Source organism: Rhinoraja longicauda, chromosome 30, assembly GCF_053455715.1.
Source record: "Rhinoraja longicauda isolate Sanriku21f chromosome 30, sRhiLon1.1, whole genome shotgun sequence".
NCBI lineage: Eukaryota > Metazoa > Chordata > Chondrichthyes > Rajiformes > Arhynchobatidae > Rhinoraja > Rhinoraja longicauda.
This window is the reverse complement of record NC_135982.1, coordinates 8,959,407-8,984,220: the sequence shown is the minus strand read 5'-3', so window position 1 is coordinate 8,984,220 and position 24,814 is coordinate 8,959,407.

Below are 24,814 nucleotides of genomic sequence, written 5' to 3'. Positions count from 1 at the left end.
GGAGAGAGTTTTGATTATGCTAAGGTTGACTTTATTTTAAATACTTAACTTTTAAGTTATTTTATCCATCATATTCTCTTTAACCAAGTAGATTTCAATTGCAGAAGTAATCAAGAGGTGAACCATTAGCCTGGCAGGTGATTAGATAACCAGATGGAACTAGTTAATTGGAGTCAGCTGACTCAGAATTTGTAGTTGCTGGAGGTATTTGGCCGTGTTTCTCTTCAGGAGCACTGTGTTTTAGTACTGAGTGCACTGTGTTTTAGTACTGAGTGCACTGTGTTTTAGTACTGAGTGCACTGTGTTTTAGTACTGAGTGCACTGTGTTTTAGTTTAGAGATACAGTGCAGAAACAGGCCCTTCAGCCTATCGAGTCCGCATCGACCAGCACATTAACACTATTCTACACCAGGGACAATTTTTTGTATTTATTGCAAGCCAATTAACCTGCAAACCTGTGCGTCCTTGGAGTGTATGAGGAAACCGAAGTCTTTGGAGAAAACCCACGCAGGTCACGGGGAGAACGTACAGACAAGCACCCGTAGCCAGGATTGAACCCGGGTCTCTGGCACTGCAAGGCAGCAACTCTACCGCTGCGCCACTGTGCCGCACTTGAGGAAGTGTTTGAGGAAGAGGTTTCAGTAAGGTAAGAACAATATGGCTTTAGATTTTTAACAATATAGCTTTACATTTTTAAAGCATCAAATAAACTAAACTGATTTAATAAGTAAACTGAAAGGCAGAAGAGGGCAGGTGATGTGTTGCAACTGCAGTGTGTGAGAAGCAGCAGAAGCCATTGTGGTCCGATTAATCTCAGCTGCAGCTGGGTGAAGTTCTCAAAGCTGACGATTTGGAATCTGTAGTTTGGGCACCATCGTGCGTCGTGGAATGTGAAAGTTATAAATAAGCTTTGTTCCAAAAGGCAGTTACAGCCCTTGGATTAAACATTACATAAATAGTCAGGCAAGAGAGACAGCAGGGTGTGACTATTAGTGCATTGGCAATGGGATATAGAGGTGATGTTTATAAGATCTGAAGACAAAGGAACAGAATTAGGCCATTCGGCCCAATGAGTCTGCCTTTTGCCTTTTGATCAAGGCTGCTCTATTTTTTTCTTCACATCCCCATTCTCCTGCCTTCTCCCTGTAGCCTTTGACACCCTTACTAATCAAGAACCTAGCTCTCCGCAAAACCACAATGACTTGACCTCCGCAGCCGACAGTGGCAATGGATTCCACAGATTCACCTCTCTGGCTAAAGAAATTCCTCCTCCATTCCAAAGGGTACGTCCTTATAGTCTGAGTCTACGCCCTCTGCTCCTAGACTCTCCCACCACTGAAATTATCCTCTCCACATCCACTTGTTCTTGTAGTATTCAGTAGGTTTCTATGAGATCCCCCCTCATCGTTCCAAACTCCAGTGAGTACAGGCCAATAGCCATAAAATGCTCTTCATCCATTCACCCAATCATCCCGGGGATGCTCATAAACCTCCTCTGGACCCTCTCCTGTGCCAGCACATCCTTCCTCAGATATGGGACCCAAAACTGCTCACAATATTCCAAATGTGGTCTGACCAGTGCTTTAAAAAGCCTCAACATTACATCCTTGCTTTTATATTCTAATCCTCTCGGAATTAATGCTAACCTTACGTTTGCCTTCCTTACTACTGGTTCAACTTGCAAATTAACCTTTTGGGAATCCTGCACCAGCACCCCTTTGCACCTCTGATTTCTGAATCCTCTCCCCATTTGTCGACTTCCCCGTGGTGAGCCCTGTCAACTGACCTCAGTCAGGCGAACGACAACAAACAAGAGACAGCAGAAGCAGAAGTAGCTTCATGACTTGTGCTGCCTCAAATGCAAGAAGAAGTCCCCATTTAGAAAATCATCTACGCCTTTATTCCTTCTACGAAAGTGTTTGACTGTACACTTTGCTACACTGTAATCCATCTGCCACTTTTTTTTGCCTACTCTCCAAACCTGTCCAAGTCCTCCTGTGCAGATGCCCTGATTCCTCAATACTACCTGCCCTCCACTTATCTTTGTGTCATCTGCATACTTGGCCACATCATCCGGATCCTTAACCTACAACGCGAAAAGTACCACACCCAACATCATCCCCTGTGGAACATCATTAGTATCCGGCAACCAACCAGAATAGGCCCCTTTCGACCCTACTCTTTACATTCTTCCAGTTAACCAATCCAATCTTACATCCATGCGAGAACCTTGCCTGTATTACCATGGGCTCCCATCTTGTTTAGCACCCTCAATGCAGCGCCTGACTCTTCTTTGATTATCCTCCTCACTTCCTCAAAGAAACGGATTTAGCAGGCAGGATCTCATACAGTTTGCATTCTACAAATTCCTTCTTTTGGGATCCAGTACCAACCTGATTTTCCCCGGTCTATCTGCATATTGAAATCCCCCATTGCCTTTTGTACATGCTTTTCCTTGCTATTGATGTAATTTGTACCTTACACCGTGGCTACTCTTTGGAGGCCTGTATATAGCGGTCATCAAGGTCTTATTAACCCTGTAAATATCTTAACTTTACCCTCGAGGATTCTGCATCTTCTGATCCCACGTCGTGGCTTGCTGAGGGTTGGATTCAATTCCTTACCAGCCGAGCCATCCCGCCAGCTCTGCCCACATTCCTGTCTTTTCACACGTGTATCCTTGGATGTTCACCTTCCAGCTCTGATCATCTTTCCGCCACAGCTCTGTGATGCCCACAACGTCGTACCTGCCAACCCTTTTGTGAATGAGCCTGCGCACGTCAAACTGGAATGAAATTCTAACAGACTGTGTAATGACAACGGAGGCAGCCGGGAGGATGAGTGAACTAACTGTTGTACTGTGCTACGGAGGATCATTCAAACTGAGGGAGTGTAAAGAAAGGTTGGGAATAGCCTATTCACACACTGGTCCATTGGTCTAGTGACCCATTAGTCAACCAGAGGAGCACCTTCAGCAACAGACTGGTTCCACCAAGATGCAGCACAGAACGCCACAGGAGATCCTTCTTCCCTTTGGCTATCAAACTGTACAACTCCTCCCCCTTCTTTCATGGGGTAGACTGAGACTGACTCCCCTCCCACCCCCCCTCCTCAATCTTTGCACATTCCCAATCCTTTCCACTCATCACTTTAATTTCATGTTTCATGTATTTTGTGCTTTCATGACTGTTGGCAGATCAATTTCCCTGCTGGGATAAATAAAGTTATATCGTATGTTGTATCATATCGTACATAGGGGGATAGATACTGTTCTCTGTGGCAATGAGTATGAGCCACATAGGTCGTGTTGCCTGCCTGGTGCCAGAGTTAAGGACCTTCTCTGATTGGGGAGAAGCTTGAAGTAGGAGGGGAAAGATCCAGGAGTTATAATCCACCTGGGAATGAATTATAGGATTAAGAAAAAAAGGTTCTGCTGTCAGCAGAATCACAAAAGTGATCATCTTTTCGGATTGCTCCGTCAGCCATGTGCAAAATTGTCTTGGTTCAATAAAATCAACAGGGCTCAAAAGATTAGAATGGAGGAATTGACACCAATACAGGAAAAAAGAGGGAACCATTTAGATGGGATGGGATTGACTAGAATTGAACTTGGCCGATTGTTCTAGCAAGTTAAATGGCGAGAGGTGTGGAAAGACTTCCCACTCAATTGTAGGAAGGGAAACAGTATCCCTAGCCCAGCAAACCAAGGGTGTTGTTGGTGCTTCCGATGTGGTGCAGTGGACAAAGAGTTATGTGTAGGAAGGAACTGCAGATGCTGGTTCACACCGAAGATAGACACCAAAATGCTGGAGTAACTCAGGCAGCATCTCTGGATAGAAGGAACAGCTCGCGTTTCGGGTCGAGAACCGTCTTCTGACCCGAAATGTCTGACCCATTCCTTCCATCCAGAGATGCTGCCTGACCCTCTGAGTTACTCCAGCATTTTGTGTCTACCTTCAGTGGACACACAGGGTTGGCTAGAGAGTAGGTTAACTGGAAGACGTGGTTACGAAGATCAGGCTGAACAAATGCCATCATTACCAATGACGTTCACAATCTGTGGACGATTAAATAAAATAAATTGACTTCCTCTGTGGATGTCCAGAATGGGGGCGAGCTCATGTTATAAAAGATCATTTATGTGAATTTAAGCATGTGAGGTATCTTCTACTAGTGCACGTTTGTTGCATGCCCAAAACTGCTTCAAACCACCTTTACAGATGTGCCTCAGCTTCCAGCCCACAGTCTTTCACCTTTTATTCATTGTGACAAAACAATGCACAAAGCCTGTTATTTCTGACCCAGAGCAGTGCTGCCTTCAACTCAGCTGCTGGTAATCTCCCACTTAGTCATCCAAGCATAGTTGTGGGGTTTACCGTGATTGGTCTGGCAAATCCCTGCTGGAGATTATTAGAGGATAGCGGTCTTCAAGAAAATGTCTTTTGGCAATCTCTCACAGTTTGGCTACAAATGTATGGCCCTGACATGAACATGTGTTGCCATCGCAGTGGAATCACGCAAGGCTCCTGTGACTTGCCTCCCACTAAACAGTGAGATTTGCCAAACCTTTGAACGTACTTCCCTCCTTTAGTAACCAGGCATTCTGATCGCTCTTCATCTTGACAAACCACGAAGAACACTGCAAGCAGGCAGTGTAATTTAAAGAATTTTTCATAATTCCCCTGACACTCAGACTGAAGAAGGGGCTCGACCCAAAATGGCACGTATTCTTTTTTTCCAGAGATGCTGCCTGACCTGCTGAGTTACTCCAGCATTTCGTGGCTATCTTCAGTGTAATGCGGGTGTTGGAAAGCACTCTCATTGTGCTTGTGTAATTAGACACTGTGCCGCACAGATATGAGCCAGTGGGACCTTGCCAGTGATGTACTCCATATTACCTTCCACCATCCCAAACATATTGAATGCAGAAGCCTCCATTCCCCGGAGACAAGAAACTGAAGATGCTGGATCCTTGAGCATCTGCTGGTGGAATTCAGCAGGTCGGACAGCATCTGTGGAGGGAATGGGCTGATGGCATTTTGGGTGGAGACCCTTCAGATCTGCCCATTCCCTCCACCGACATCGAGTTCCTCCACCATTTTGCGTTTCGCTCAAACTCCATTATTTTCTCCTTCCTGGCTTCCTCGTGCGAGCTCTTACGAAACTTCATGCGATAGCAAGTTTCACATTCAGGCCATTCTCTGGATTTTTTAAAAACATCTTTAATTTCTATTGGATTTGTACAGGCCTGGCTTGTATTTCATTCATGTTTGGCCCCTCCCCTCATTTATGGAAATAATTTCCCCATTTCATATCTCTGCAAATCTCTCTCAATTTTAAAGACTTACTTTCTAGAGCACAAAACCACAGACTTTTCTTTAAATTATCTGTTTTACATTTCCTACACAGCGTCTGAGTTTAATATTGATGACCAAGAAGTTTCCAATGGCTTTCCCTTCCCTGGTTGAAAAATTTAAAACAATATCATTCAAGATGACCTTGGTCTGAAGAAGGGTCCCGACCTGAAAGAGTGTCTGTCTATCTTCTCCAGAGATGCTGCCTGAACCGCTGAGTTACTCCAGTATTTTGTGTCTATCTTTGGTATAAACCAGCATCTGCAGTTCATTTTCATTAAATATTATTTTGGTCTAATGGTGCCAGAAATTACTGCAAAGTTCTTGCCATAGGTCCACAATGTGGATATAATGGGGGCAGAGTTTTCTTTTTGAAGTAGATCTACACTATCCTACAGGGATTGGCAACTGCAGTGCGAATTCCTGTCAATGACACTGCCCAGGTCAATGTCACCCACAGGGTGACCCGGATTGACTTTTACTTCCAAAATTTGTAAGCAGCAATACTCTATTTATTGGAGAATTTACACTGCTTAGTTTAGCTTTGTTTATTATTGTCACGTGTACCAAAGTACAATAAAAAAGGTTTTTATCGCGTGTTAACCAATCAGCGAAAAGATTATATATGATTGCAATCAGGCCGTCCACAATGCACAGACACAGGATGATGGTATGATGTTTAGTGCAAGGTAAAGTCCGATTAAAGATCGTCTGAGGGTCTCCATTGAGGTAGATGGGAGGTCAGGACCGCTCTGTCGTTGGTGAGAGGGATGTTCAGTTGCCTGATAACAGCTGGGAAGAAGCTGTCCCTGAATCTAGAGGTATGCACTTTCATACTTCTGTAGCTCTCGTCTGATGGGAGAGGGGAGAAGAGGGAGACGATTGGGGTGAGGCTCGTCCTGGTTGTGGTCTTGCCAAGGCAGCGCTTCCAACAGAAGTTGCTGTAGTTTGTTTCCTCTGCTCTTGGCGACTCTATTTCGTGTGTGCGTTGACTTTATTGCTTCATTACAATGAACTGCTTGCTTTGAGCCAAGGGCCCTGCCCACCTCCCGATGACTGGCTGGAGCAATGTTGGCAACAAACAATAATTGGGGGAAAAAAAACCCCAGCCGGTTATTCTTGCGCAGTGTATTTAACATCTGCAGACACACGAGCGTGCCAGATCTGAACTTAGACTCGCTTAATCTAGGAAAGCAAGAACTGTTAGATGGAATGTTTTTTGTTGGCATGGCTTCCAATTAATCATGCCTAAGAGGTAGAAATGCATGTGAAGGGGGTGGCGGGGGAGAAGAGAGGAAGACTGAGAGAGACTGACAGCATTCGCCCCAAAGCGAAAGAATGTAGTAGAAATACATGGACCCCGACAGGGGGAAGAAACGGGAGTGGGGGGTGTGGGGAGAGGAAGGGGAAGGGGAGACAGAGGTAGACTGCCTTTAATAGACACAAAAAGCTGGAGGTACTCAGCGGGATAGGTAGCATCTCTGGAGAGAAGGAATGGGTGACATTTTCGGGTTGAGGCTCGAAACGTCACCCATTCCTTCTCTCCAGAGATGCTGCCTGTCTCGCTGAGTTACTCCAGCATTTTGTATCTTTCTTCGGTTTAAACCAGCATCTGCAGTTCCTTCTTACATGATAGACTGCCGTTGTACTTCTGTAAAGGGAAAAGAACCACCTATGCTCACATAAATGATGGTGCATCTAGCCAAGCAGTCAAAGCGAGGTTGACAATAATTCCTTCAGATCAGTGGTGTTCTTTGATCTGAAATACACTCTCAAAAAGAGGAAAGGAAATGGATTTAATAGTAACTTTCTGTAAAGAGAATCGTTCATGGAATGAAAAAAACATTTTGCAGAGCCACAGGGAATGGGGTAAATTAATCTTTCAAGGAGCCTACACAGGGATGATGGGCCAAATGGACTACTTCTGCATGACATTTCCACAGCTCCAAATGGCAATCTCAATATTAAGTCAAACCTCCTCCAGATTTACCAACAAAAACAACTTTCAGCAGCTTGGCAACTTTCATTCAATAACTCGGCACTTAACAGGAAGAAAATTTGACTTTAAAAGCAAACAAGGAGACATTAACAGAGGTGTGAAAATATTTAACCGGTAAAAGAGGTCTTAAGATTTAGTTTTTTTAAACGTTTTAAAAAAGATACAGCATGGAAACAGGCCATTTGGCCCACAGAGTCGAGGTCCACCATCGATCACCCGTTCACACTAGTTCTATGGTATCCCACTTTCTCATCCACTCCCTCCACACTAGCAGCAATTCTACAGAGGCCAATCAGCCCACAAACCCGCACATCTTTGAGATGTCAATAGTCAATAGTCGTTTATTTGTCACATACACATAAATGTGTAGTGAAATGAAACATTACCCGCAGTTCAACAATAAGACCAATAAGAATAATCAATAAAAATGCAATAACACATACAATCATAAACTAACACCAAACAAAAGAAACATCCATCACAGTGAGTCTCCTCCAGTCACCTCCTCACTGTGATGGAAGGCCAGAATGTCTTTTTCTCTTCCCCTGCCGTCTTCTCCCGCGGTCAGGCTGTTGGAGTTGCCACGTCGGGGCGGTCGGGGCTCCCGACATTGAAGCCCCCGCCGGGCGGAGAAAATCCCGCGGCCTATTCCAGGCCGTGCCGGACGGTGAAAGGTCCTCGGCGGGCCGACCCAAGCCCCGCGATTCGGGGCGGGCGAAGACGCTGCCGCTGCCACTGCCGGAGGTCCGATGTCGGCCCCCACCCAGGGGCCTGCGGGCTTCCGACGTCCAGGCGGCCAGCGCCGGAGCCTCCGGAGACGAGTTGCAGCTGCTCCCGCAGCCTCCAAAGGCAACCAGCGCCGCAGGTGGTGACTCCGGGCCGCGGGCTCTGCGAACCAGAGCCCCAGGTGGTCCCAGGTGCATGGCCGATGGTAGGCCGCAGCGGGAACGGAGACACGACACAGAAACAAAGGTTGTGGGGTTGCAGCCATTTTAGTTGTCTTGCTGCCAGCATTGAGTTACTGTAATAAAGACTTCTGTTGTACCTTGAAGACTCGCAAAGTTTCATACAGGCATGGAACAAGAACACGAAAAAACCCACGTGGTCACTGGGAGAACGTGCAAACTCCACACAGGGGGAACCCGAGGTCAGGATCGCACCCTGGACTCTGGCACAGTGGGGCAGCAGTTCACAGTTGTGTAAATTAAAGGAGATGAGAAGGTAGGGAATGTAGAAGGTTTAGAGGGTCAGGATCTGTGTGAAGCTTCCCCAATCTCCTCCTAAGAATTCTACCCTGCCTTTGGTAGGGTTTTAGACCGAGAGGGAGATTGACTTTGTTCACCCCAAAGGAAATGAAAGGGGTAGAAATGCATCGTCTTCTCAGTCTTTCTGAGTTATGAAAATTCTGCACAGATTTGCTATTCCGCTTCCTGTACGCCAGACACCATCTGGACAGCCCTTTGAGTTATTTGTCCTTGTTGGGTTGTCTTTGACACTTTCACATTCTTAAGGAAGGAAGGGACAATAGTGGATTTTTTTCCCCCCCAGATGTCGGCAAGACCTCTGATTAATTGCTGCCGAGTGAAGTCAGTGTTTTTGGCTGTGTTTTATTTTTTCTTTACTAGCTCAGAGTTTCCACAAACTGTTTATTTGAATAGAAAATCTTTGCTCTGCTGGTTATAAAACTACAAATTTAAAGTGTTGTTTGGGTGCATCAAATCAGTCTTGAACACTACATAATGTTCCCAGATGACCACAGCTTTTTGGCAGCTTATGGAATTATTCAATTAGACAACGATTAAATGGCTAGGAGAATTGCCACCATCTTTTTTTTCAATGTTTCCCTTTTTGATTCCCTTCCCCCTGCCTCTGCTGGAATTATATGGTCTTTTGAACAACCGTAACGACTGGATTCTTTTGTCGGTGAGTGGAAAGTTGAAGAATTGAAGACGATGGAATTCATAGAAAAGGACACAAAGTGCTGGAGTAACTCAGCTGCTCAGGCAGCATCTTTGGAAAACATGGATAGGTGACGTTTCAGGTCGGGACCTTTCTTCCGACTGATTGTCGGGAGGGAGGGGAAGAAAGCTGGAAGAGAGGAGAGGTGGGACAAAGTGTGGCAGATAATCTGCCATTACCTGCCATGCTTTGTCCTGCCTCCCCTACTTTCCTTTCCTTTCCCCTCCCCTCACCCCTACAATCAGTCTGAAGAAAGCTCCTGACCGGTAATGTTACCTATTCAGGTTCTTCAGATATGTTGCCTGACCAGTTGAGTTATTCCTACACTTTGTGTCACTTTTGTGTAAACTAGCATCTGCAGTTCATTTGTTTCTACAATGGCTGTTGCTGGAATGGGTACTTAAGCCAACTATCAACGTTGTTAATTTATCTGAGGGACACTACTTGAAGGATTTAGATCAGCGATGAGATTGCAAGCATGTGTGTTCTGTTTGTTTTAGATTTTGGCAACAGCTACGCCACAGCATTTGTTATCACATTACTGGGCTAAACAAAGGCTTAGTTTTGAGATTCGGCATAGAAACTGTTGACCATCAATCACTGTATCATCCTACGTTCTCATCCACTCCCTGCGTGCTAGGGGCAATTTACAAGAGGCCACTTAACCTAAAAACCTGCACGTCTTTGGGATGTGGGTGGAAACCGGACGACGACGACCCGGAGGAAACCCACGTGGTCACGGGGAAAACGTGCAAACTCCACACAGACAGCCCCGAGGTCGGGATCCAACTTGCATTTCTAGCGCTGTGAGGCAACAGCGCTACCAGCTGCACCACTGTGCCGCCCAAGAAGAAAATAGGACCAGGGTCCTCCAGGAATTCACTCTGCATCCCTCTACCTGACGCTTTGCCAAAAACACCTTCCTCTCCTTCCCGTTATGGGGTGGTCAATACTCCATCTGAGATCAGACCAGCATTAAAGCCTGGCACCCTTCCCTGCTTTTGTACTGGTGCCTCTGTTGATGAAGTCTGGACTTGTGTTATTGACTTTATTGATGGAATTCACGACCTGCGTTGCCACCTTCAATGACATGTGTGCCCATACTCCAGTAACCTAATCTCCAGTATCCCTTTATTCTTTGGAGACACAAGGAACTGCCGATGCTGGAAACAAAAACTATAACATTTTCCCTCATGCCGAGGATAGTGCTGGTGTATGGGGCGATCGCTGGTCGGAGCAGACTCGGTGGGCCGAAGGGCCTGTTTCCACGCTGTACCTCTCAAGTCTCCAAAGTCTAAAGTATAGTCTTAAAGCTGCCTCGCTTTCCCTAATTGTCCTGGCTTTTTCCATTGTAAGGTCTGTAGTATTGACTCCGTTTTCCTCTCTCTCCATTAACACAGCCTGTTCTGTGGGTGTAGGAGCCATTTGTGTTTTCTAGCTGTCTTAGCATATTATATAATTTTGTATCTTGCTGTATTAGGGTGACACGGTGGCGCAGCGGTAGAGTTGCTGCCTTACAGCGAATGCAGCGCCAGAGACTCGGGTTCGATCCTGACTACGGGCGCCGTCTGTACGGAGTTTGTACGTTCTCCCCGTGACCTGCGTGGGTTTTCTCCGAGATCTTCGGTTTCCTCCCACACTCCAAAGACTTACAGGTTTGTAGGTTAATTGGCTGGGCAAATATAAAAAATAAATTTAAAAATTGTCCCTAGTGTGTGTAGGATAGTGTTAATGTGTGGGGATCTCTGGGTGGCGCGGACCCGGTGGGTCGAAGGGCCTGTTTCCGCGTTGTATCTCTAAATCTAAAAATATATATTTTTGGACACTTGGGGTTGTCGTGAGATGAATACATATATGGGCATATATGAACTGGGAGGAGCCAGAATTATAAGTGCATCTGGGTACGCAGAGACCTGATGCGTCAGACACAAAGGAGCCATGGCTAGTTACAGTTCTTATCAGACTTATGACGGGAGAATTACTAATCTGTTTGTATCACTACTTCAATAAACGACTAACGTCGTGAAGATCTCTCTGTTGTTGTTTGCGTCAAGAATGATCACTCCACTCCTCCGTGAATCACGCATCAGGTGAAGGTGGCACGTGGAAAGGACTTCAGTGGGAAGGACTACCTCAGCCGGAGTGAATAAACTAAGAACTGACCTCAGTGAGTGAAGATAAAAGTAAGACCTGGCTCTATGAGTGAGACTGGGGCTTGCGAAGCGACTGGATGGAACAAGGATTGTTTATTGCAAAAACCTTGAAGCCAAAATTGACTGGACGGAACAGTGATTATTTTATCTGGCAAGCCTGTGCCGAATTCCACAGACGGACAGGGTCATTACCTGCACTGATCTGACTAACGGAGATTGAAAACTTCAAAAGCGCAGGTATTGTGAGTTCAGCATTAAGTTTTATTGGAAAAACTGTATTTCAGAAGTTGTATTGGAAAGCTGCTACTGAAATGGAATGCTGAGATCAAAGAAGTGACCTTCAGCATGGCAAGATATCAGCTTGTTTTAAATTCCTTTGAAGATACGATTTTATGTCAACACGTCTTAAAGGGATAGTGTACAAGCATATCTATGGCAAGATCTGATGCTCAGCCACAAGGTGGCGACATCAGAATGGATTCCGTAAAGGAAATAGGTTTTTCTTCATTATGTGGACCTTCTAAGTTCTCTTACGTCTCGAAATGGGTTGCCGCCCTGAAAAGCCAGTGTGAGATCGATGAAGAAGAAGAAAAACAGAAGAAAAGACAGTTGAAAATAAAAGGAGGACAACTGAGAAGAAAGAAAGAATGTTTGAAAGACATAGAATTGTTAATTAAAAAGATAGAGGAAAGAAACCGGATACTACTGGAACAAGAGAAACAGAATATAAGAAGAGGAAGCAGTCTAGCAATGACTGCAAAATCTGTAGAAGCACAGGTGCAAGAAAATCATCCTGAAATACTTCACATCGAACTAAAGGACAAAGAAAAGAAACCAGAACATACAGAACAGAAGGAAAAGCCAATTACGAGTGATGCTGTTCTCCCATCTCAAACGTGTGGGCATATTGGGGCCTGCATCTCCTCCAAAGCAGTACAGGTGAAGAGCCACAAGGGGAGTACAGTGTTGCAAACATAATGGATTTTTGGATCATGGAAGTTCATCTACCTTCTGCACAGAAAGCTTGATGAGAAGGCTGACCATTTCGGAACCAAGGCCCAAAGTTCTCCTGCGTACCATGAATCCAGTGAAGCCTGTGACCAGTCGTCTTATCCCAGGTCTGGAAATATCTAGTCTGGAGAAAGATGTGACTAGACCAAGCACTCAAGATGAAGCTTGGGGACAAGCAGTTGAGACCATTGTTCGGGATACTAATGCTAATCCACTACCACTGTATGAAGTGTTGGAGGAGAATGGGCCGCTGTTGCATTCAGTTGAAGTAGCATCAGAAAATCGTGAATCTTCGGGTCAAGAAATGATAAAACTGGGGGCTTCAGGGGTCCTGTACCAGAAAAGCCAGCACACCTTGAAGACGTTTCAACGAAAGTAATTGCTGAAAAAACTAGTTCCACAGAGAACTCTACAGTTTTTGTCGATGGTGGAAAACTAAATGAATCCATCATCGGCAAAATTGAAGATGACCATGCAGAAACCTCTGTTACAAATGGAACTACTCTGGATGGTGAACTGAGAAACCAGAGCAGGGTGGAAGATGGACACTATTGTCTAGACTTGCCTTTCAAGCAAGAAGACACCAGCGAAAGCGCCTATTGCACTATTTCATATCTAAGACTGGAAAACGATAGCAAAGAAGTGCATGTTGCATTCATAATGGGGAAAATCCATAGTGGCACCATTAAGAGCTGGATAGAGCTCTTAAGGATAGCGGAGTCAGGGGGTATGGGGAGAAGGCAGGAACGGGGTACTGATTGAGAATGATCAGCCATGATCACATTGAATGGCGGTGCTGGCTCGAAGGGCCGAATGGCCTCCTCCTGCACCTATTGTCTATTGTCTATTGTCTTAAACAGGTGACGATTCCCAGAATGGAGCTTACAGCTGCAGTCCTAGAATGCAGAGACCATGCCAGATGCACAAGGTCTTGTGCGCACAGTTCGAGTTCAGATCAAGAGCAACATCTTGGAAAGACTGATAAAGTTGTACAACATTTTAAACTTCACTCTCTGTCTGCAATACCCCATTGACTTTACAAACCATCTACTTGGCAGACTTGGCCTTGTCCTATAATACTCTGGTGTCCTCTCTATCTGTCCCCCACCAACTTGTTTTCTCTTTTTCTAAATTCTATTGAAGGAACTTCTTCCTGAGAAATAAATCTGCCGTCTCTTTCCGCAGACACTACCTGATTTGCTGAGTGTTTCCTTGGCAGCTTCTGTTTTTCTTTCAGTTTTCCAGCATCTGCCTTTTTTTCATTTTTATTATCACGACTCTATTGTGCAGCGTTATATAAATAGTTGCCCAAATTAATGTACATGCCACGGGAGATAAATGGGATTACTGTGGATAGGGTGAGCAGCTTTCAATACCTGGGAATCCACATCACAAAGGATCTGACATGGACAACACACATTGCCGCAATGGTGAGTCAGGCAAGGCAGTGCCTTTACCACAGACAGCTGAGGAAATTCAGAGTCTCTCTGAGGATCCTTCAGTGCTTCTACTCTGGGGCTGTAGAAAGCATCTTGTCCGGAAACATCACAATCTGGTTTAGGAACAGCTCTGCCCAGGACAGGATGGCTCTGCGGAGAGTAGTGCGTTCGGCTGAACGTACCATGGGAACTGCACTCGCTCCCCTGCAGGACCTATACATCAGGAGGTGCAGATCCAGAGCCAGCAACATTATGAGGGACCCCTACCACCCCAGCAACGGACTGTTCCAGCTGCTACGGTCAGGCAAACGCCTCCGCTGTCACGCTGTGAAAACGGAGAGGATGAGACGGAATTTCTTCCCACATGCCATTAGGACTGTTAACTCTCGTGTCACCAGGGACTAATTTAATTTACTGTGTTAATTTATTTTTTGTGTTAAATTTTTTTCTATTCTGTTTTGTAGTTTTAGCACAATCCGCAGGCGTGGCCACTTTCACTTCACTGCACATCTTGTATATGTATGTGACAAAAAAAGTTGACTTGACTTGACTACACAGAAGAACATCCACTACATATATATCCACATGTGAGATGTTGTGGGTTGTGATGGTTTTGTTAAATAAAGAGAATATTACACTTATTAAATTAGCTTAAATGTATAATGTATACTGTGGCATCGTGGCAGAGTGGTAGAGTTGCTGCCTTACAGCGCCAGAGACTCGGGTTCTATCCTGACTGTGGAGTTTGTATGTTCTCCTAGTGACCGCGTGGGTTTTCTCTAGGTGCTCTGGTTTCCTCCCACATTCCAAAGAGTTTGTAGGTTGATTGGCTTTGGTGAAATTGTAAATTGTCCCTGGTGTACAGGGCTAGTCTTGATGTACAGGATGACCACTGGTCGGCGCAGACTCGGTGGGCTGAAAGGTCTGTATCTCTAAAGTTTTTCTCCCTGTAATCAGGCATCCAGAGAGGATTCCAATATATCCTTGTGGGAATAATTGGTGCATGTTTCCGTTCTTTGGTAATGGGTCAGAGACACTTATACTGTGACAAGAAAGACCGTATAGAGAATCCAACTTCTATCTCGCATGTTTCTTAGGATTCAGTAGGTTGAGTCAGCCAGGATCAAAGGGAAATGATTGGCAATTGTTCACTACTGACAGTGATGCTCCAGTTTTTCTTCTTCCTTTGTGGGTTTGTGTCTAAGACAGCTGAATAGCTGGGTGCAACCAACCTCCATTAGTGTTCCAGGAGTCATTCCCTCTGAGATCAGCCAAATCTTCCCCCAAGGCTGATCCATGCAATCGCTTCATGAATCGCGGGAGCATGACATGATATTTCCACAGTGCTCCACTGTGATTGGTGCTGAAGACTTCCACAAGAACACAAGAACACAAGAAAATAGGAGCAGGAGTAGGCCAACCGGCCCCTCGAGCCCGCTCCACCACTCATAGAAACATAGAAACATAGAAAATAGGTGCAGGAGTAGGCCATTCGGCCCTTCGAGCCTGCACCGCCATTCAATATGATCATGGCTGATCATCCAGCTCAGTAGCCTGTACCTGCCTTCTCTCCATACCCCCTGATCCCTTTAGCAAAAAGGGCCACATCTAACTCCCTCTTAAATATAGCCAATGAACTGGCCTCAACTACCTTCTGTGGCAGAGAATTCCACAGACTCACCACTCTCTGTGTGAAGAAATGTTTTCTCATCTCGGTCCTAAAAGACTTCCCCCTTATCCTTAAGCTGTGACCCCTGGTTCTGGACTCCCCCAACATCGGGAACAATCTTCCCGCATCTAGCCTCTCCAACCCCTTAAGAATTTTATATGTTTCTATAAGATCCCCCCTCAGTCTTCTAAATTCCAGCGAGTACAAGCCCAGTCTATCCAGTCTTTCCTCATATGAAAGTCCCGCCATCCCAGGGATCAATCTGGTGAACCTTCTCTGTACTCCCTCTAAGGCAAGAACGTCTTTCCTCAGGTTAGGAGACCAAAACTGCACACAATACTCCAGGTGCGGTCTCACCAAGGCCCTGTACAACTGCAGCAGAACCTCCCTGCTCCTAAACTCAAATCCTCTTGCTATGAATGCCAACATACCATTCGCTTTCTTCACTGCCTGCTGCACCTGCATGCTTCCTTTCAATGACTGGTGCACCATGACACCCAGGTCACGTTGCATCTCCCCTTCTCCCAATCAGTCACCATTCAGGTAATACTCTGCCTTCCTGTTCTTGCCGCCAAAGTGGATAACCTCACATTTATCCACATTATATTGCATCTGCCATGCATTTTCCCACTCGCCTAATCTATCCAAGTCACTCTGCAGCCTCCTAGCATCCTCCTCGCAGCTAACACTGCCACCCAGCTTCGTGTCATCCGCAAACTTAGAGATGTTGCATTCAATTCCCTCGTCCAAATCATTAATATACACTGTAAATAACTGGGGTCCCAGCACTGAGCCTTGCGGTACCCCACTAATCACTGCCTGCCATTCCGAAAAGGACCCGTTTATTCCTACTCTTTGCTTCCTGTCCGCCAACCAATTTTCTATCCACCTCAACACTGAACCCTCAATACCGTGTGCTTTAAGTTTGTACACCAATCTCCTATGTGGGACCTTGTCGAAGGCCTTCTGAAAGTCCAGATATAACACATCGACTGGTTCTCCCTTATCCACTCTACTAGTTAGGAAAGGTCCGCCCCTCATCGCGGTCAACGGCAGTCCCATCCGCACCTACGGCAAGAGGGCCATGTCCCTGTCCTTCGGGCCCACGACCTACCATTGGGAGTTCATCGTTGCCGACGTGGGCCAGGCCATCCTAGCTTGGGAGGTCTACTCAATACGATCATGGCTGATCCTACCCCAAACCCCCTCCCACTATCGCCCTTCTTCCCACCCAAAAGAACCGTGTGATCTCCTGGGAGAGGCGAAAAACCGAATAAAAACCCAGGCCAATTTGGGATAAAAATCCGGGAAATTCCTCTCCGACCCCAAGCTAGGCGTTCGAAACTTGTCCAGGAGATTACTCAGGTCGTACTATACTTACAATAGCTCATGTCCACTTCCCTGCCCGCTCCCCATAACCCCTAATTCCCTTGTCTATTAAAAAACAATCTATTGTGGCGAGTCCTGCAGCGGGTGAATGTTGAAGACGGAGTTTATTTGCATGGGCAACAAACGCGATACTCACAACTATAGACAACCAACGAATACGTCCTTACCGGACGGAGTTCAACACTAGACTGCTTGTCTCTCCCGCGCTGGCACACCTCGTGATATCGTTAGCCAATCCGAGGGTTCGAACTCCCAGACAATCCCTATGTCCCTACATGACCCCCCCCCAGAACCCTCGGTAGGGATGAAATGGACGACCCCGTGCTTGGCGGAAGGGGCATCGAACCGCTGTACGAGGAGCTCCGGGAAATCGGCGAAGACCGCAGCGAACTGATCGGGGGCCGCGGTGACGGCCCGGATCGACGGGCATGGTAGGGTGGCAGGTGGAGGAGTAGCAGGCTCCATACTGTTAGCCGAGGGTTGCAGGCCCTTCCCACGGACGTCTGCGACCAACGATAAAGCCCAGAGGAAATCCGCGCTCAGGATGGCCTGGCCCACGTCGGCAACGATGAACTCCCAATGGTAGGTCGCGGGCTCGAAGGACAGGGACATGGCCCTCTTGCCGTAGTTGCGGATGGGACTGCCGTTGACCGCGATGAGGGGCGGACCTTTCCTACCTGCTCGAACTTCGCAGCCGTAGGGAGGCACGATGCTAACGACCGCTCCCGTATCGACCAGGAACACGGTGCCGGTACCTCGATCCGTGATGTAGAGGCGGTGATTGCGGCCGATCGAGACTGCCTCTATGTTCGATCGGCCGAGGTATTTCGGGCTTCCCCGCCCCACCGCTGGTGGAAGAAACACCAGCCGCGCCTGTGCGGCTCCGTTGTGTGGGCCCGCTGCAAAATTGCGGGCGCTGCCACTCCGTCTTGGCGGGCTTTCTGTAAAATGGCGGCTGATGCGCCGCAATCTTGGCCGCGCGGCCGGTCGCTCCTAGACGTGGAAACCCGGTTTATCGACTCGTCTCCCGTCGGGGCCTCCGTTACGAGGGTGTCCGCCTTCTCCGCGAACGCCACCAGGTCTTCGAAGGAGACGTCCGCCAAAACTAACCTGACGTCCCGGGGCAATTTCTCCCGGAATGCCGCTTCAAACATCATGCACGGTTGGTGGTCGCCGATCAAGGTAAGCATCTCAGTCATTAGGGCGGACGGTAGTCGATCCCCCAGCGACGGTAGATGTAGGAGCTTCAGAGCCCGCTGGTTCTGGCGAAAGCCACAAACCCACAGGAGGAGCCTCTTGAGCCCCTCGTACCTCTCGGTTTGGGGGGGGGTTGGTCAGGTACCGTCCCACCCGCGCGGCCACCTCGGGCTGTAGGCAGCTTACCAGATGGTGGAACTTCTCCTGGTCCTCCACGACTCTCTTGATGTGGAACTGGGACTCTACCTGTACGAACCACAGGTGCGGTTGATGGGCCCAGAACGGGGGCAGGTGAACGCCGACCGCGTTGGGCTGCCCACTGTTCGCTCCTTCCTGAGACATCTTCTTGTGATCGTTGATCACGTCGGGGTCACCAATGTGGCGAGTCTAGAAGCGGGTGAATGTTGAAGACGGTGTTTATTTGCATGGGCAAAAACCCCGTAACAAACGCGATACTCACAACTATAGACAACCAACGAATACGTCCTCACTGGAGTTCAACACTAGACTGCTTGTCTCTCCCGCGCTGGCACACCTCGTGACATCGTTAGCCAATCCGAGGGTTCGAACTCCCAGCCAATCCCTATGTCCCTACACTATTTCCGTTTAAAATGTATTTAACGTTCCTGCTTCCACAGCTCCCTGAGGCAGCGAATTCCACAGACTAACCACCCTCTGAGTGAAGAAGTTTCTCCTCATCTCAGTTTTAAAAGAGCCCCCTCTTATTCTAAGACTATGCCCCCTAGTTCTGGTCTCCCCGATCATTGGAAACATCTTTAGCGCATCCACCCGATCAAGGCCCCTCACGATCTTATACGTCTCAATAAGATCGCCTCTCATTCTTCTGAACTCCAATGAGAAAAGTCCCAACCTATTTAACCTTTCCTCATATGTCAACACCCTCATCCCTGGAATTAACCGTGTAAACCTTCTCTGCACTGCCTCCAGAGCAAGTACATCCTTTCTTAAATATGGACACCAAAACTGCACACAGTATTCCAAATGCGGTCTTATGGCGAGTCGTAGGCGAAGTACGTTGAGGTAGACGTTTATTATAACATTAACAACCGTGACAATCAACGCACCAAACGACAGACAACCATAAATCTTACTGTCTCCTTCGGAGGACTAAACGAGACTGCCCAGTTCCTTTACCTGCGCACCACCTCACCTCTTCTACCAATCAGAGGGTTCGATGGTCTGGACCAATCCCTGTGTCCCTACGGTCTTACCAATACTGTATACAGCTGCAGCAAAACCTCCCTACTTTTATACTCTATCCCCCTGGCAATAAAGGCTAAGACTCCATTGGCCTTCCTAATCACTTGCTGCACCTGCATACTAACTTTTTGTGATTCCTGTACTAGTACCCCCAGGTCCCTTTGCGTTGTATCCTCCCCACTTAGAAAATAACTTACCTTATGATTTTTTTTTTCCAAAATGCATAACTTCACATTTATCAGTATTAAATTTCATCTGCCAAGTCGCTGCCCACTCTCCTAGCTTATCTATATCCTTTTGCAGGCTTTTTCTATCCTCCTCACTCCCTGATTTTTCCTCCCATTTTTGTGTCATCTGCGAACTTGGATATATTACACTTGGTCCCCCCCTCTAAGTCATTTATATAAATTGTAAACAGCTGGCGTCCCAGCACCGACCCCTGCGGAACCCCACTAATCACCGATTGCCATCCCGAGTATGATCCATTTATCCCAACTCTCTGCTTCCTGTTTGAAAGCCAATCTTCTACCCATGCTAATATATTACCCCTAATCCCATGAATTTTTATCTTAAGTAATAGTCTTTTATGTGGCACCATATCAAAAGCCTTTTGGAAGTCCAAGTATACAACATCCACCGGTTCCCCTTTATCCACCCGAGATGTTACTTCCTCAAAGAATTCAAGCAAATTAGTCAAACATGACTTCTCCTTCGTAAAACCATGCTGACTTTGTCCAATTAAGTTATGTTTATCCAAATACCCTGTCAGTATTTCTTTAATAATGGTCTCCAACATTTTACCCTCCACAGATGTTAGACTAACCGGTCTATAATCACCAGCCTTCTGTCTACTTCCCTTTTTAAATATAGGTGTTACATTAGCCATTTTCCAATCCACCGGGACCCTTTCTGACTCCAGGGAGCTTTGGAAAATTATCACCAATGCATCCACGATCCCCACCGCTATTTCTCTCAGGACCCTAGGATGTAATCCATCAGGCCCAGGGGATTTATCCGCCTTAAGTCCCATTAATTTACCTAATACCATCTCCTTAGTGATCTTAATAGTGCTTAACTCCTCCATTCCTATAGCCCCCTGTTTATCCAGCGTTGGAATATTTTTAATGTCTTCTATGGTAAAGACTGATACAAAATATTCGTTTAATGCTTTTGCCATCTCCATGTTCCCCACCAACAAATTCCCCGTCTTATCCTCCAATGGACCAACATTTACCTTAGTCACCCTTTTTCTTTTTATATAACTATAAAAACTCTTGCTATCAGTTTTTATATTTTTCGCTAATTTACTTTCATAATCTATTTTTCCCTTCTTAATTAATGTCTTTGTTATTTTTTGCTGACTTTTAAATGCTTCCCAATCTTCTATCATGCCACCATATCTGGCGACCTTATATGCCCTTGCCTTTAGCCGAATACTATCCTTTATTACTTTACTTAGCCATGATTGGCTGTCCTTTCCTTTACCTCTTTTTTTCTTCAGTGGAATGTATTTTTCTTGAAAGTTGTACACTAACTCCTTAAAAATACACCACTGCTTATGTACCGTCTTATTCTTTAGTCTGTTATCCCAATCTACTTTAATCAATTCTGTTCTCATACCTTCATAATCTCCCTTATTTAGACTAAGTACCCTGGTTTGAGTTTCAATTTGCTCCCCCTCTAATTGAATATGGAATTCAACCATATTATGGTCACTCATCCCAAGAGGGTCCTTAACTATGACATTTTTAATTAGTCCTGTTTCATTACACAGGACCAGATCCAAAATTGCCTCCCCCTAGTCGGTTCAGTTAAGTGCTGTTCTAAGAACCAATCCCTAATACACTATAAACTCTTCCTCTAGTCTACCCTGCCCAGTTTGATTTGCCCAGTTTATAGTTTATGGAAGCTAACTCCTTATTCAAAGCAAAGAGCATCCTGTAACTCAGTGGGTCAGGCAGCATCTCTAGACAAAAGAGAGTGGGAGACCAAGGGGTCTGAAGAAAGGTTCTGACCTGAAACGTTACCTATTCCTCCAGGATTTTGTCTGTATCTTTGGTATAAACTTGCATCTGCAGTTCCTTCATACATATTCTCCAAGCTGTGTCAGTTGTGGACTCTTAAGTGGTCAAAATGCTGACTTGCATGATTAAACCCCTTGGCAAAGCTCTGATAATGATCTGGATTGTGCCCACCAGCATCTACAATCCACATTCTCCCATTCTGGCCACTATTGCCTTTGTCACTATTGACTTAAACGTGGTTAATCCAAACTGTGCTTCATAACATAATATCACTGATCCTGCCTTATCGGTTCTTTCCCTTGTGGAGCTGCTGTTTCTGGTGATTTCTGACTGTCCTTTAGCAGAATGACTGATATACAATGATTGTGGGTGGTATCGGGTCACCTTCCTTGTCTTGAGCAAAACACAAAACGCTGGAGGCACTCGGTGGGTTCGGCAGCATCTGTGGAGGGAATGGACAGGTGACGTTTCGAGTCAGGACCCAAAGTTGCTGCAGTACTTTGTGTTTTGCTCAAGATTCTAGCATCTGCATGGGCAAACATAATTGTAGATTGTACAATAGGAAACGGTGGCAAATGCCTCTACAATCTCTGTTGCAGAAGAGAATCTGTTGTACGCGTACAGTATGATTTGACGGTATAGAATGCAGAACAAGCTTTTCATTGCATCTCTGTGCACATTTCAATAAATTAACTAACTAAAGGGCCTGTCCCAGTTCAGCGATTTTTAAGACGACTGCCGGCGATTAGGCTGTCGACGCACGTTGGCTGGTGTGTCGCGGGATGTCGTGGGTATGGTCGTGAGTCGTCTCCAATGAGTCGTAGCAGTTCTTGGGTCATCGCGGAAATTTTATTCTGTTTGAAATTTTTCGGCGACAGCTGGCTTGACGCCAATGAACGTAGCTTGTCCTGTCGTGGGCGCTGTCGTAGGTTGTCGCCAGGTGAATTTGGTTGTCGCCGGTGCTGATCCACCTTTTATAAGAATTTTGATTGTTTGAATAAAGTAAATTTTGGACCTTCTGACCAAAGATTGATGTTTAAAGTTATTGTATTTCAGAGTAGTTTCTCACGGCATCTCTTTCAAATATTTTAATTTCATTTATTTTGACCAATAAAACAAAATAAAACAAAATAAAACAATTTAATTTCAGATGCTGGTTAAACTGAAGACAGACACAAAAAGCTGTAGTCAGGCAGCGGGTCAGGCAGCATCTCTGGAGAAAAGGAATGGGTGACTTTTGAAGAAGGGTCTCGACCCGAAACATCACCGATTCCTTTTCTCCAGAGGTGCTGCCTGGTGCATTGAATCACTCCAGCTTTTGTGTCTGCCTCAGGTGTATAGGCTAATTGGCTTCATTAAAATTGTAAATTGTCCCTAGTATGTAGGATGGTGCTCGTGTATGAGATGATCGTTGGTCGGCGTGGACTCCGTGAGCCGAAGGGTCTGTTTCCACACTGTATCTCTGAAGCCTACTTGTCCCAAAATGACCATTTTGCGTAAAGCGGGAAATCTCCATTCTTTCATGGGTCAGGAAAGTATCGCCAATGAGCACCTTGTGTGGATCGACGTTGCTGTCGAATAGTTTTTTCTCAAGCGCGTTTGTCACGCAAAGTGGCCGAGCAGAGCACGGCAGTCACGTGTGTAGGTGTGTAATGGTCGATTCTAGATGATCTTGGCATATATCGGCCCTCGGGAAATGAAACAAAGACACGCTGCATCCGAGTGATAATTCTATCCGCCCACAATTGTCAAATGGATGAATATTGTGTGAAATGGGAACTGTGTTTTCTCCTGCAATCCTCGTGCCTTTTTTTGTGAGATAGATATACTGACTGGTACCATTTTCTTATCGTGGGTCGCCGGTTGTCATAGCTTGCCATCGCCTAGATGGTAGGTTGTCGTAGGCATTGTCGTAGGCATTGTTGTAGGGTTAAAACAATCGAAGGATTTTCAGTGATCTGCTACGACTTTGACAGTCACCGGCAGTCGCCTTAAAAATGGCCAAAGTGGGACTGGCCCTTTACATTTGACCTGTATTTCCTCATTTAATGCATTTTATAAATATTTATGCATCTTACCTCCTTTAACCAAACTTTGGTCAGTTGCCCCATTCTCCCTTTAATGGCTCAGTCAAAAGATGTATGATGGTGTTCCTGTGGGTTTATTTACGATTGTAAGGCCTCTAGTTGAATTGGTAGATTAACCCAGAGGTTATGTTTCAGGGTTCGTGATCCAAAGGCCTGAATCAATGGAAAAACAGGTTCTATCTCCATGCAGCAATCTGCAAATTAAACTCTGCAAAGACACAAAGTGCTGGAGTAACTCAGCAGGTCAGGCAGCATCTCTGGAGAGCATGGATAGGTAACGTTTCGAGCCCGGAGCCGAAATGGATAGGAGGAGTCCCGACCCAAAACATCCCCTATCCATGTTCTCCAGAGATGCTGCCTGACCTGCTGAGTTACTCCAGCACTTTGTGTCCTTTTTATTTGTAAACCAGCATCTCCAGTTCATCAATCTGAAGAAGGGTCTCGACCCGAAACATCACGCATTCCATCTCTCCTGAGATGCTGCCTGACCCGCTGAGTTACTCCAGCATTTTGTGTCCACCATCGATTTAAACCAGCATCTGCAGTTATTTTCCTGCACATCTCCAGTTCCTTGTTAAATTAAACTCATTTAATTCAATGAAGTTGGCATCATTCCTGGTTACCATGAAACTGCAGAATTATTGTGAAACCTTCACCAATCTGATTCACAGGTGTCCTATCGATAAGGAAAATTGACTGGACCGTGGGCCCATGGGCAAGAGATTAAGTCCAATCGGCCGTCTGAAAAGCCTCTAGGGCAATTATGGATGAGCAATAAATGTTAGCCTTGCCATCGATGCCTCTATCCCATGAACATTTAAAAATATAATCCATCTCCCGAGCTATTATTTTTGTATCGATTTGTTGCATTCCATTGTTTAAGTCTTTAATTGCTGAGTAATCTTCTTCTGCACTTCTATTATAAATAAAACCAGAAAATGCTGAAATCCTGTGGCAGACCTCGCAGCAAGTGTGCAGACTCGCCTTCAGAGCTAGCAAGGAGTGAAAATTAGTTTTAAGTTTCAGAGAGGGGTGCAGAGGGAGGGGCGTGATGTGCAAAACGAAAACATTGCTGGTGGAACTCGGTAGGCCATGCAGCATCTGTGCAGGGAACAGGGCAGTCTGAAGAAGGATCCTGACCCAAAACGTCATCTGTCTTTTTCCCTCCACAGATGCCGCTTGACCTGCTGCGTTCCTCCAACACTATTTTAGTTGCTGGCGATCGCAGCATTTGTGGCCGCCTCCAATTGATATGATGTACCCAACAGGTTAGGCTGAAGAAGGGTCTCGACCCGAAACGTCATCCATTCCT